The following is a 15,182-nucleotide window of genomic DNA, read 5'->3' as shown; positions in this document are numbered from 1 at the left end:
ATGTATTATTAAATACGATTTGAATAGTTGACTATGAGTTGTTGTTATTAAGTTCACTGTATAATAATGAATCTAATGATACAAATCCAAAGTTAATTCATACTACTATTTCTATCTCAAAATAAGACAGATGGAACAAGAACACAGTGATTTACTGATCTTCATGATGGGGGAATACACTTGATTACCCTAAAATGGCTGTCTTGGAACTGAATTAAAGAGAACCTTATTGTTAAAAAAAATCCTTGGACCTGTAGTAACCCATAATTCTGTATCTATTAATCAAGTTGAAATATCTCACAATTTTTATTATTTCTAACAATATTATCATTGAGTAATTTTTGTGGAGCTGTTTTGGGTGTATATATATTTTCACCAATCAACTTCCCAGCTCTATACTCTACCCCTCCACCCTCCCGGTTTCACCTATCACCTTGTGTTTCTTCTTCTCCTGCCCCCACCTCCCAAATCTGACTCATCATTTTTTCTCCAGTCCTAATGAAGGGTCTTGGCCTGAAACATCAACTATACTCTTTTATAGAAGCTGCCTGGCCTGCTGAGTTTGCCCAACATTTTGTGTGTGTTGCTTGTACTATGATATCATATTTACCATAGAATCCATTTTTGAATCAATGAAATTTTTCATTTTCTTTGCTAATGGCTCATCAGAGCATACTAGTAAATCAGTGAAGATAATTTTCAAATGTTATCATAACTTAAAAATTAACAAAATAAAATGCTGCAGATTCTGGAAATATGAAATAAAAGAGGAAAATGCTGGAGATAATCAGCAGGTCAGGTATCATCTCTGGAAGTTAACCAGTTCTACTATAGGTTATCAATCTGCAATATTAACTGTTTTTGAAATGGTAGGGGTGAGCCATGTTTTTATGAAGCAAAGTACACAGCAGTCCCTGATGTCCCTCTGGTACAGCAGTCTAGCTCTGAGGTTATCAGTTTTATTTTCCAGAGACAGTATGTTCATCAGCAAGATGGTGGGAAGTATAAGAGTCCGGTGTTTCAATCCTACTTGCAATCCAGCATGCTTTCCATGTTTAATTTTCTTAAAGAGAAACTGCACTTGTGACCTGGGTTTGCAGTCCAGTCTGCTGCTTTTGAGTAGCAACAGATGACTTAAATGTCTTAAAACAATGTTGCTTCCTGAAATACCCATAGTTGTGACTATGGATTTCAGCTGTAGTATTCCTACTTTCTGGCACCATCTTGAAGACTTACAGTATTTTTTCTTTTTAATTCATTCATGAATACTCTTATTTTACCTCAAATTAAAAAAATTTATGACCAACCAAATGTCAAAATGTCTGCATACAAGTGTGGCATTTCTTAGAAGGTGGGATTATTTATAAGAGGTGAAAGAGAAGCATGCTTGAAGCAGACAAGTGCTTTTTTTTTACCATTTTCTACCATAGGTCTCAAAACCATTTATGAATATGAGATTCTGGCTTTGAGACGTTCTCTTTTTGAAAGTCACCAGGCCACCGAGCAGATTCTAAAGTATACTTCCATCTGTTTTCTTGTACTTAGGGGCATGCATTTTCCCATTCCCAACAATGTACAAGAGTAAGTTTTATTTATAAAACAAGATTCCAACAACTTAATTTCTATGCTTCAATGCTCATGCGAATATGTGACTTTAGAAGAAATAACATGTCAATCTATCAATCTTGCCTCAGCACATGCACTACATTTTCTAAGTCAGAACACAGTCTTTTCAAACCATTCTATTCACTAAGTTAGTACTACAGAACTGAAGGTGAGATATTGACTTGATATCCCACCTCCTTTCTCAGGTGATGCAAAAGATTTCATTACTATAATGGAACATGAGCATGGTGATTTGTTCTGATTATGGGCTTTCTTTTAGCCAAAAATGTATTAAAAGTTATATAACTGTTGTCCATGGGACTTGTGCACAAACTGGCTGTTGCATATCCCAACACTGCAAAAGTAAGTCCCCCTTAGATATACCTTATTGACTATAAAGACTATAAAACAGTTTGAGACATCCTGAATTCATGAATGTGCTACTTGTGTATAAGAAACATTTTTTTCCTTAAACTACATGATCTTATCACACTGTTGAGTTACCGAAATTCTGAGCAGTCTTGAAACCAATGACTCTGAGGAGCATGGTTCTATGGCTTAAAGTATCTGGACAGCCTTTCAGGATCAAAATATATTGAAAGGAATCGGGTTCTGGTTCTAAAGCGGTAGGAAGAAGTCGTCTGTTCAGCTTAGCTTATATCATTAGCTTCTTGTAACAGTGGTACACTTTTCCAGGGCCTTGGGGTTGCAGTCTCAGTTTACAAGATCATCCTGCGGCTTTTGAGTGAGGGAGTTATATAAATATGAAACAGGAAGTGGAAAATACCACAATCACTCTGAAAAGTCTGCAGCGTTATGGAGCAACAGGAATAACGTTGACAAAACTTGGTGGTACTGGGATTATTGTAGGGTATAGAGTCTGTTCTAGTTGAAAGCTTCAGGACATGTACATCCAACTAGTTCTCACAACCCTTCCTTCACAACATTCTTGTCAGTCAGTGCCCTCCCTGAGCAACCTGAAGCTGTTTTAAGCCTATCTAATTTTGTCGATCATTTTTTGGCGATTTCAGATGCATGTTGATCTTCACGCAAATATAAAAGAACTGTAAATACTAGAACTCCGAAATAAAAACAGAGAATGTTGGTGTCACTGAACAGGACAGGCAGGATCTGCAAAGGCAGAAACAGTTAGTGTTTCAGTGCAGAAAACCTTCATTAGAACTGAGAAGGTGAAAATATATAGTTTTCATGTGCAGTGAGGATAAGTGATGGGGGTATTGAACAAAGGGAATACCTCCAACAGGAAGATGCCAGGATTGATCAGGTGATCGCAGTGTTTATGCATCCATCAGATGTATAGATTAATGAGGGCAATTGGAGAAAAACAAGGGGATATGTTAGAGCTGAAAATGCAGATGAGACCAAAATACCTAAAACTGAGAGGAAAATGTTACAAATACCCTGTGGATTAGGCAGAGCTGATGGAGAAAGAAAGCATAGCTAACATTGCACATTTACAGCAGAACCGATCTATTCCTGGAACAAACATGAAAAACAAGTTACATAAAATTGTTAAAATTGATAATCTATTCATGAAACGTCTCTGTAAGCAGTAAGGTAATCTCTCCTATGTGTTCTTTCTTGTAATAATTGTGTATAATTTATGTTTTTCTTGTGAATGCTGTTCATGTGGTGTGTGCCTGTGATACTGCTGTAAGTCTTACTTACATTGCACCTGTACATCAAAGACTTGTGCATATGACAAAAAATTTGACTTTGACTCATCATCCTGTGAGAAATGTTCCCTTTCTTCCATCCATGCTTCACCATGCCCTTTTCAAAACTAATTTGTTTTCTCACTTTCCCAGTTTTGATGAAGGGTCTTCAACACAAAATATTAACAGATGCTGTCCAACCTTACAAATGTCTCCAGCATTTTCTGTTTTTGTTTTATCTTGTCTTTACATACCCGCCTTAAAGCACTTTCATATGAACAATAAACCAAGAACCATCTAACGTCTTTGGTGGACAACATTGCTCTACTTGAAAGAAAAACAGAGGAGTTATTTTTGGTAACAGAGCCAATAGTTATCTCCAAAATATTATTGTTAGCAGTAGTGGAATCTTGATGCATACAAATCAAATATTGTAGCGGTGTGCTACACACAGCGTTAGAATAACCACACGTAGTCGGTGAGCTAGAGTTGCAATGAAAGAGGTTTATTCAAACTTCACGGCCTGCTTTAAAGCCTTCCCATTCCCGCCCTCCCTGGGCGGGACTGCTATGGGGAATGCATATTCCCAGACCCCTTCCGTGCGCGGGATTTTCCCCCGCTGGTGAAGATGGCCTGGCGCTCGTTTTGGGGCCGGCCTCTCTGCCTGTGCGCACTGTTTCGTGAGCCGGTTCGTGTGTGCTGAAAAGTGGGTCGCCACATAACCACCCCCCCACAGAACCGGCGATACCTCCCCCAATGTCCACAGTCTGGATCGGCCTCTGTCTGGGAGGTCTGCCCCTGCGCCACAGTGCCTGAGCCTGGACCAGCTGTGCCAAGTCCACATGGGCCACTTTGAGCCAGTTCACCGTGAAAACCTCCTCTCTCCCCCCAATGTCCAGCACGAACGTGGACCCGTTGTTCCTGATCACCCTGAATGGCCCCTCGTAGGGCCGCTGTAGCGGTGCCCGGTGTCCGCCCCGTCGTACAAAAAGAAACTTACAGTTCTGCAGGTCTTTGGGTACGCAGGTCAGGCTCTGTCCGTGCTGTGAAGTGGGTATGGGGGCTAGGTTACCGAGCCTCTCACGTAGTCTGTCCAGGACTGCTGCGGGTTCTTCCTCTTGCCACCTTGGGGCTGATATGAACTCTCCTGGGACGACCAGGGGTGCGCCATGCACCAACTCGGCTGACGAGGTGTGCAGATCCTCCTTTGGCGCCGTGTGGATTCCGAGCAAGACCCAGGGAAGTTCGTCCACCCAGTTGGGCCCCTCCAGGCGGGCCATGAGAGCCGACTTCAGGTGACGGTGGAAATGCTCCACTAGTCCGTTCGACTGTGGGTGGTAGGCAGTTGTGTGGTGTAGCTGTGTTCCTAAAAGGCTGGCCGTAGCTGACCACAGGCTGGAGGTGAACTGGGCGCCCCGTTAGAGGTAATGTGGGCCGGTACCCCGAAGCGGGCTACCCAGGTTGCGATCAGTGCTTGGGCGCAGTATTTGGAGGTGGTGTCGGTGAGCGGGACTGCCTCTGGCCATCTGGTGAACCGGTCTATCATAGTTAGGAGGTACCGCGCTCCTCGCGACACTGGCAGGGGCCCCACGATATCCACATGAATGTGGTCAAACTTCCGGCGGGTGGGTTCGAACTGCTGCGGCAGAGCCCTGGTGTGCCGCTGCACCTTAGCCGTTTGACACTGCATGCACGTTTTGGCCCATTCACTGACCTGCTTACGAAGTCCATGCCACACGAACCTGTTGGAGACCAACTGGACGGTTGTCCTGATGGAGGGGTGCGCTAAGTTGTGAATGGAGTTGAAAACTCGCCGCCGCCAGGCTGCTGGGACGATGGGGCGGGGTTAGCCGGTAGCTACGTCACACAGTATGGTCCTCTCACCAGGGCCTACGGGGAGGTCTTGAAGCTGCAAACCGGAGACTGCAGTCCTGTAACTGGGGATCTCAGCGTCTGCCTGCTGTGCCTCCGCCAGCGCTGCATAGTCCACCCCCTGGGACAGGGCCTGTATGGTAGGTCTGGAAAGTGCGTCCACCACGACGTTGTCCTTTCCTGAGACATGCCGGATGTCCATCGTGTACTCGGAGATGTAGGACAGATGTCACTGCTAGCAGGACGACCAGGAGTCGGACACCTTCGTGAACGCAAAGGTAATCGGTTTGTGGTCTGTGAACGCGGTGAAGGGCCTACCTTCTAAGAAGTATCTGAAATGCTGGATTGCCAGGTATAGTGCCAATAGCTCCCGGTCGAAAGCACTGTATTTGAGTTCAGGTGGTCGTAGGTGTTTGCTGAAGAACGCCAGGGGTTGCCAGCGACCCTCGATGAGTTGTTCCAGCACTCCACCGACCGCTGTGTTGGATGCATCCACCATGAGGGCAGTAGGAACGTCCGTTCTGGGGTGCACTAGCATTGCAGCGTTTGCCAAGGCTTCTTTGGTTTCAACAAAAGCGGCTGCAGCCTCTTCGTCCCAGGTAATGTCCTTGCCCTTACCCGACATCAGAGTGAACAGGGGGTGCATGGTTCGGGCTGCCGAGGGGAGGAAATGGTGGTAGAAATTCACCATACCCACGAATTCCTGCAGGCCTTTGATTGTGTGGGGTCGGAGGAAGTGGCGGACCGCGTCTACCTTGGCGGGCAGCGGGGTTGCCCCATCTTTAGTAATCCTGTGGCCCAGGAAGTCGATGGTGTCGAGTCCGAACTGGCATTTGGCTGGGTTGATTGTAAGACCGAATACGCTTAGGTGGGAGTAGAGCTGGCGGAGGTGGGACAGATGCTCCTGACGACTACTGCTGGCTATGAGGATGTCGTCCAAATAGATGAATGCACAGTCCAGGTCGCGTCCCACCGCATCCATTAGTCGCTGGAACGTCTGTGCGGCATTTTTTAGACTGAACGGCATTCAGAGGAATTCGAAAAGTCCAAACGGGGTGATGAGTGCTGTTTTGGGGATGTTGTCCGGATGTACCGGGATTTGATGGTATCCTGGGACGAGGTCTACCTTGGAAAAGATCCTTGCGCCGTGTAGGTTTGCTGCAAAGTCTTGAATGTGCGGCACAGGGTAGCAGTCTGGCGTTGTAGCCTCGTTCAATCTGCGGTAGTCACCGCATGGTCTCCAGCTCCCCGTTGCCTTGGGCGCCATGTGCAGGGGGGAGGCCCATGGGCTGTCGGACCGTCATATGATCCCCAATTCCTCCATCTTCTTGAACTCCCCCTTCGCCAGTCGGAGCTTGTCCAGGGGAAGCCTTCGAGCATGGGTGTGGAGGGGTGGTCCCTGGGTCGGGATGTGGTGCTGTACTCCGTGTCTGGGCATGGCTGCTGTGAACTGTGGTGTCAGTACTGATGGGAAATCCGCCAGGACCCTGGTGAATTCGTCGTTGGACAGCGTGATGGAGTCCAGGTGTGGGGCTGGCAACTTTGCTTCACCCAGGGAGAACGTTTGAAAAGTCTTGGCGTGGACTAATCGCTTCCCTTGCAGGTCGACCAGCAGGCTGTGGGCTCATAGAAAATCTGCCCCCAGGAGTGGTTGGGCCACAGCGGCCAGTGTGAAGTCCCACGTGAGCTGGCTGGAGCTGAACTGTAGCCGCACCGTGCGGGTGCCATAGGTTCGTATTGTGCTGCCATTTGCGGCCCTCAGGGTGGGTCCCGGTTCTCTGCTGCGAATGTCGTAACTCATTGGAGATAAGACGCTGATCTCTGCTCCAGTGTCGACCAAAAAGCGGCGTCCCGACTGCTTGTCCCAGACATACAGGAGGCTGTCCTGATGGCCAGCCGCCGTAGCCATCAGCAGCGTCTGGCCCTGGCGTTTCCCGGGAATTTGCAGGGTGGTCTGCAGCGACGGGCCTCTGTGCCCCATCGCTGGTGGTAGAAGCACCATTGTTCGTTGGGCTCCTGCTCCCGTCGTCGGGTTTTGTAGGCTCTGCTGCCGGGCCTGGTCTGGTCTGCCATTGGGCACGTGGCTTGGTGATCTGTGTGACGGATGCCCCTCTCTCTTTTCTGGCATTCCACAGCGCATCTGCCCGGGCCACCACCTCCCGGGGGTCGCTGAAATCTGCGTCGGACAGCAGCAGGCATATGTCCTCGGGCAGTTGCTCTAGGAACACCTGCTCAAACATGAGGCAGGGTTTGTGTCCTTCAGCCAGGGCCAGCATCTCGTTCATTAATGCTGACGGCGGCCTGTCTCCCAAACCATCCAGGTGCATTAAGTAGCGTGCTCATTCGCACCCTGAGAGTCCGAAAGTCCTTATGGGCAGGGCTTTGAATGCTGTGTATTTGTCGTCCTCCGGGGGCGACTGTATAAACTCCTCAACTTGTGCAGCTGTCTCCTGGTTGAGGGAGCTCAGCACGTAGTAGTAGCGAGTGGACTCCGAGGTTATCTGCCGAATGTGGAATTAAGCTTCTGCTTGTTCGAACCACAGATGGGGTCGCAGCGGCCAAAAGCTTGGCAGTTTTAACAAAACTGCGTGAACAGATGCGGCGTCGGTCATCTCTGGTCCAAGTATCGTTTGGGCCGTCAGGGTTACCAATTGTAGCGGTGTGCTACACATAGCGCTGAAATAACCACACGTAGTCAGTGAGTTACAGTTGTGATGAAAGAGGTTTATTCAAACTTCGCGGCCTGCTTTAAAGCCTTCCCGTTCCCGCCCTCCCTGGGCGGGACTGCTGTGGGGAATGCATATTCCCGGACCCTTTCCGCATGCGGGATTTTCCCCCTGCTGGTGAAGATGGCCTGGCGCCCTTTTTGGGGCCGGCCCCTCTGCCTGCACGCGCTGTTTCGTGAGCCGGTTCGTGTGTGCTAGAAAGTGGGTCGCCACATAATCACATTTTCAGCATTTTAACAGTGACAATATTTCACAGTGCTCCATAAATCACAACATGCATTGGAATATTTTAAGGTTGTAAAATACAAACGTACACTATATAAAATAAATCTTACTTGGAGATCTTTTCAGCCTCTGTATCTGTGGGGAAAAACCTAAGGCCATTCAAAACCTATTATATTCAGTAGGTATAAAGCAGTTATCTCTTCAAAAACCATAACAGCATCTTCTGGTGTATATTATTTCCCCAATGCTTGTTCCACTAGGATAACAACTCAGAAAATGAACTTAGCCAATATATTTTAACATCATAGACAATAGAACATAAAAAATGCCAAGTTCAAAAGTAAAAGTTCAAAGCAAATTTATTATCAAAGTACGTGTATATGACCATATACAACCCTGAGATTCATTCTCTTGCACACATACTTAATAAATCCAATACCCATTAAAAAAAATCAATGAAAGACTGCACCAACTGGGCATACAACCATAAGACCATAAGATATAGGAGCAAAACTAGACCATTCAGCCCATCGAGTCTGCATTGCCATTCAATCATGGGCTGATCCAATTCTTCCAGTCATCCCCACTCGCCTGCTTTCACCCCATACCCTTTGATGCCCTGGCTAATCAAGAACCCATCTATCTCTGCCTTAACTACACCCAATGACTTGGCCTCCACAGCTGCTCGCGGTAACAAATTCCACAGATTTACCACCCTCTGACTAAAATTATTTCTCCGCATCTCAATTCTAAAAGGACATCCTTTAATCCGGAAGTTGTGCCGTCTTGCCCTAGAATCCCCTATCATGGGAAATAACTTTGCCATATCTAATCTGTTCGGGCCTTTTAACATTCAGAATGTTTCAATGAGATCCCCCCTCATTCTCCTGAACTCCAGGGAATACAGCCTAAGAGCTCAACAAACAGTGAAAATACAAAAATAAATACATAATGATAATAATAATAAATTAGCAATAAACATCGAGAACATGGGATGAAAAGTCTTAGGAAGTAAGTCCACACGTTGTGGGAACATTTCAATGATGGTGCAAATGAAGTCATCCCCTTTGGTTCAAGGGCCTTATGGTTGAGGGGTAATAACTATTCCTGAATCTGGTGGTGTGATTCCTGAGGCTCCTGTACCTCCTTCCTGATGGCAGCAGCGAGAAGGGAGCATGACCTGTGCGTTGGGGATCCCTGATGATCGATGCTGCTTTCCTGTGACAATGCCCTGTATAAATATGCTCAGTGGTGGGAAGGGCTATACCCAGTAGATGTTTCAATCCCTATGGTAAGTTGGCACTCTCGATGTTCGCAGTGGGTTTGGAGTGGTGACAAGGAGGGAGGGTAGGTATGTCATCAGGGTCATCAGGTGGGCACTCTCCTTCTTTGGCATTTCATTGATAAGCCCACGACATCTCCAGAGGGCTCAACGGTGCTCCCTGGCGTCCCAGATACACCCCCCTCAGTTCCATACCCTCCTGTCTTCATCTTGCAGCCCAGTTGTTGTCTTTCCTTTTAATCCAAATCCAATTGCTGCTTTCTTCTGCTGCATTTGACAAGGACTTGATTGCTTGTTGGAGGGAGTGACCCCTCACCCCCATCTTCTTCAATAGACTGGTCGTAGATGTAGCAACGAATCCCCTGCATCCCACTTCTACAGGGAAAATCTTGGTCTTCCAGCCATTCTGGGCAGCTTCAGTTGCCAGTTCAGAGTACTTGGTCTTTTCCCTCTTATAAGCTTCTTCGACACCATCTTCCCATGGTACTGTCAATTCCACAACATATGCCAGCTTGGCTGTTGTGGACCACAGGACCACGTCTGGCCGGAGTGTTGTAGCTGCAATGTCTGGGGGAAACACAAGCTGTTTTTCCAAGTCCACGTCCATTTTCCATTCCCAAGCAACCTGCAGAATGCTTACATCTTTTGATGTTATATGGTGCTCTGGAGGTTGGCCTACTGGTACAAATTGTGTAATGTGGACATTTCCTGCCGATGTTTGTGGGAGAGCATTTGTGGTGATTCGCCACTGTTCCAAGCCAAGATTGATGCCAGCTGTCTGAGTACTTGGTTATGCCGCCAAGTGTACCGCTCCTGGGTGAGGCTCATGATGCATCCTGTTAAAATGTGCCTTAGTGATCCAGGTGCTTGACAAAGAGAGCAAGCGGGGTCTTCTCCACACCACTGGTTCAGATTCTAGGGTGTGGGTAGGAGGTCATAAGTGGCTCTGATGACAAAACTTAGCTGAGATGCTTCCATCTCCCAGATGTCACGCCAGCTAAGTTTCCTCTTTTTCAGGCTCTCCCAATTAGTCCAGTGACCCTGCTTGGCCATTGAGACGGCCCTGGCATGTCGCTCTGCCTCCTCCTGTCTTCTCAACTCCTCCACCACGAGTCGTCTCTTTTGTACTGATGTTGCTTTCAAAAACAAGACCTTGCTGCCAGGAAAACTCAAGCTGTGGTGCTTCCAGTTCGGCATACTCCAAAGACTCATGTGGCCCTTAACAGTGTATAAAATCCCTATCAGCAAGGTTGAAAAGCTCGAAAGAATGATCAGCACACATGTAAAATGGTGGCTTGAACTTCCACGATGCTTAAGTCCTGTTGGACTGTACGGGAACGGCAAATTGGAATTACCAATTGCAAGTCTTGTGGAAGAATTCAAATGCACCAAAGCAAGGTTGGTCATGACCCTCACTGAATCTGAAGATACTGTTATTCGAACAGCAGCCCCCCGTGCGGTAACGGAGAGGAAGTGGACTCCATCTGAAGCCATTCAGAGTGCTAAGTCTGCTCTTCGCTTCAGGGATGTGGTTGGCCAAGTCCAACATGGGAGAGCCAGGCTCAGACTCGTCCCAAAGGCTCCTCAATGCTGATAGACTGGGCTGTATCCGCTACTTTTTGTAGGATTTTCCATTCAAGGGCATTGGTGTTTCCATACCAGGCTGTGATGCAGCCGTTAAATATACCCTCCACCACACATCTACAGAAGTTTGTCAGAGTTTTAAATGTCATGCTGAATCTTCGTAAGCTTCTATGGAAGTGAAGGTGCTGCCATTCTTTCCTCGTAATTGCACTGACGTCCTGGGCCCAGGACAAATCCTCTGAAATGATAACACAAAGGAATTTAAAGTTGCTGACGCTCTCCACCTCTGATCTTCTGATGAGGATTGACTTATGGACCTGTGCTTTCCTCCTCCTAAAGTCAATAATCAGCTCCTTGGTCTTTTTGTGGCACCACTCAGCTAGATTTTCAATCTCCCTCCTATATGCTGATTTGTCACTACCTTTGATTTGGCCTGTGACAGCGGTGTCATCAGGAAACTTGAAAATGGCATTGGAGCTGCGCTTAGTCACACAGTCATAAGTGTAAAATGAGTAGTGCAGCCTTATGGTGCACCTGTGCTGTTCTGATGGGGATGTGGAAGGGATGTTGTTGTCAATCTGAATGTTATCAATGGTGGGGAGGGCTTTGCCCATGATGGACTGGGCTGGTTCCACTACAGTTTGTAGGATTTTCCATTCAAGGGTATTGTTGTTTCCATACTAGGCTGTGATACAGTCTCCACTACACATCTATGGAAGTTTGTCAAAATTTTAGATGTCACACCGAATCTTCACAATCTCCCAAGGAAATAGAGATGCTGCTGTGCTTTCTTCGTAATTGCACTTATGTACCGGGCCTAGGACAGTCCCTCTGAAATAATAACACTGTGCAATTTTAAGCACAGCACAAGAACAGGCCCTATGTCCCACAATGTTGTGCCAATTAAATCAAATGGCCAACTAAACTAATTCCTCTCCCCATACAATGTCCATTTCCCTCACATTCATGTGCCTATCTAAACGTCCTTTAAAACAGGGGTCCCCAACCTTTATCGCAGTGCGGACCGGTTTCATATTGACAATATTCTTGCGGACCGGCCGACCGGGGGTGGTGGTGGTAGGGTTGCCAGTGGACAAGAGTAGCAGTCAAATATGCTGGGTTTACCTCGAAAAGACTACAATGACCATGAAGCCTTGCGCAGGCACCAGCGCACATGCGTGACTTGCGCATGCGTGTACAATTTTTTTCTACACATCGTTTTTGGCGATTCTGTTTGGCGGGGGGAGGGGTGTAAATCATGACCAGAATATAGGAGATAAGTGGCTAATACACTCAATTTCCTTTCTAAAAGTGTTTATCTAACAAATTTAATATTAAACACACAGCGCATATTTTCCTCGCATGAATATAGTGATAAGTCAATCATCAGGGGAGCTTGAAGTAAGTGTTGAATGAAATTCCAGTAGAAGTGGTAGAGGCAGGTTCGATATTATCATTTAAAGAAAAATTGGATAGTATATGGACAGGAAAGGAATGGAGGGTTTTGGGCTGACTGAGTGCAGGTCGGTGGGACTAGGTGAGAGTAGCATTTGGCACGGACTAGAAGGGGAGAGATGGCCTGTTTCCGTGCTGTAATTGTTATGTGGTTATATAAGTCAACAGCATCATAACATTTTAAGTAACGTTTAGATATTAAATACGCAGCGCATATTTTCCCCGTATGAACATATAAAATCATTGCAACACACCAATATCGCTGAATCAGCGAGAGCCGTGGGCTTGTTTCCCTGCAACAAGACGGTGCCATCAAGGGGTGGTGGGAGACAGCAATACTCGAACGGGGTTCCTTATGTCCAGTCTATTCCGCAATTTAGTTTTCGTTGCATTCCTTGCAGAGATATGTTGGAAATGGAAGCAACGTTTTCAGTGCTTTCATGGCTATCTCAGGATTTTTAGCCTTGACTTTGATCCAGAGTGCTGGCAGAGATGTTATGTCAAGCATACTTTCCAGCCCGCCGTCATTTGCAAGCTCGAGGAGTTGATCTCCTTCCCGCGCTGAAATGGATGACGCGGGGGTAATGACCTCGCATGCGTAATGGCTCAACAGTGGGCGTGACAGGGAATGAGGAAAGGTGCAGCTGACTCCTATCGCCAAATCATATCGCTTCCTCGCGGCCCGGTAGTGCATGCTTTGCGGCCCGGTACTGGTCCGCGGCCCGGTGGTTGGGGACCGCTGCTTTAAAAGTTCCTAATGCATCTAACCCCCTCCCCTGCAGCAGATTTCATGCACCCACCACTCTATAAAAAAACTTGCCCCTCGTATCTCTGTTGAACTTATCTCCTTTCACCTGAAATGCATGACTTCTGGTATTAGATAATTCAACCCTGGAAAAATCACTGTCTACTGTATCTATTCCTCTCATAATCTTATAGACCTCTATCAGATCTCCCCTCCCCTCCACTGCTCCAGAGAGAGCAACTCAAGTTTGTCCAACCTGTCATTGTAGTATATGCCCTCTAATCCAGGCAGTATTCTGGTAAACCTCTCCTGCACCCCTCGAAAGCAATGACAACCTTTAAGAATTCAAAGACAAACATAAATTATACAGAACACAGGTTGTATACTGTATACATTCTTTGATAGTAAATAGAACTACTGAACACTTAAATCCACTACCGTGAAAGGAAATTGAAAAATTATTCTGTCAAAGCAGTTGTACCAGTTTTGAAATGAAGGCCAATTTGAACAGGATGGTGGGTAGAATTTGCTAGGCCATCAATTCACAGTGCTGTAACAAATACAGTAAGCTTGATCATTCACATTTTCAGGTAAACGTGTAGGTCAACTGCTTTCATATCTGGAGATGAGAGCCTTGGAAAGCAGGCTTCTTGCTTGTTCAGCAGCTTCAGAGAGGTCTTAGTTGTGTTAAAAAGAGCCAGGACTTTATATTCAGAAATGTTTAAAAATGGCAGATTGTTTTACTTACTTAATTTTTAATCTTTTTTAAATCCAGAGATTCAGTGCAGAATAGGCCCTTTATGCCCTTTTGAGCCGCACCGCCCTGCAACCCTCAACAACCCTGATTATAACCCTAACGTAATCACTGGACAATTTACAATGACTAATTAACCTACCTACTACGTCTTTGGACTGTGGGAGTAAACTGATGCATTTCACGGGGAGGATGTACAGAGGATGCTGGGATTAAACACTGAACTCCGAGATTCTGAGCTGTTAAAGCATTGCACTAACTGCTACACTACTGTGATACCTCGATAAACATAGTCAATGGATAATGTCCAAAGCTCTATTTATGAAATTAGCCATCAAACAGAAAGTTTAAAAACCCTCGTATTGCATAAGAGTTTGAGGATAATACTGTTATTTCTTGTTTTCTTTTCCAGACAAAGAAAAGGAACAGCGTTTTCAAAATAGAGGCTTAAAATATGATAATAGGTGAAGAAGCTAGAGGCTGTTTTCTTTTAATAAATAGGTAAAATAGAGTTAAAATGACTGCGGTTTTTATAACTGAATTAATGAATGGTTATTACCCAAGGCAGATTGCTTCTTTGGAAATTATAGCACAGAAGATTTGTTGAATTTGGCAATTAAAATGTGTGATCAAGACATCAGTAATATGAGAATATTTGTGCATTAGTATGATATTTAATATCCTTAACAGTCTGAATTGACAATTACTATCAAGTCTGACAAAAAAGTTGCAAACTATCTTGAGACTGTAGGGCGGGGCTCTGGGTCTGGAAGAATGCCACAGAAGTTTTAATTATGCCCACAGTGCCTGGCATTAACAAGGCTTTCCAAATATATGTAAAATGGGTAAAGCATGTCCTTAGGTCAAAGCCACTTTGTTTATGATAAACCTCGAGTCATTTCCTTGCTCAAATGGGTCTTCCGATAGGAAACAGACTGATTTACTTATATCAACAAGCTTTTGCAATCTGTAAGTCAGTGTCCTGGGACAATACTTGGAATACCAGTGCGTTTTAAAGAGCCCGTGATAAGAGTGTAGACATGAAGTTTCCATCCGCAAGTGATCTTAGAAAATGGCCCCAAACACTATTACCTTTTATACTCAAAAGAAACAGGAGTACTCCTCAGGAATCTGCAAAATTGCTGCGGATCATCCTGAGATCCCCTTTACCTTTATAATTGATTCGTCATCAGCAGATCCACCTACCAGCTGCTTGACACTGAGCCAGCTGAAACTCCTCCAATGGCCAAATGCCAAA

Source organism: Mobula birostris, chromosome 11 (assembly GCF_030028105.1).
Source record: "Mobula birostris isolate sMobBir1 chromosome 11, sMobBir1.hap1, whole genome shotgun sequence".
NCBI lineage: Eukaryota > Metazoa > Chordata > Chondrichthyes > Myliobatiformes > Myliobatidae > Mobula > Mobula birostris.
This window is presented reverse-complemented; position numbering follows the sequence as displayed.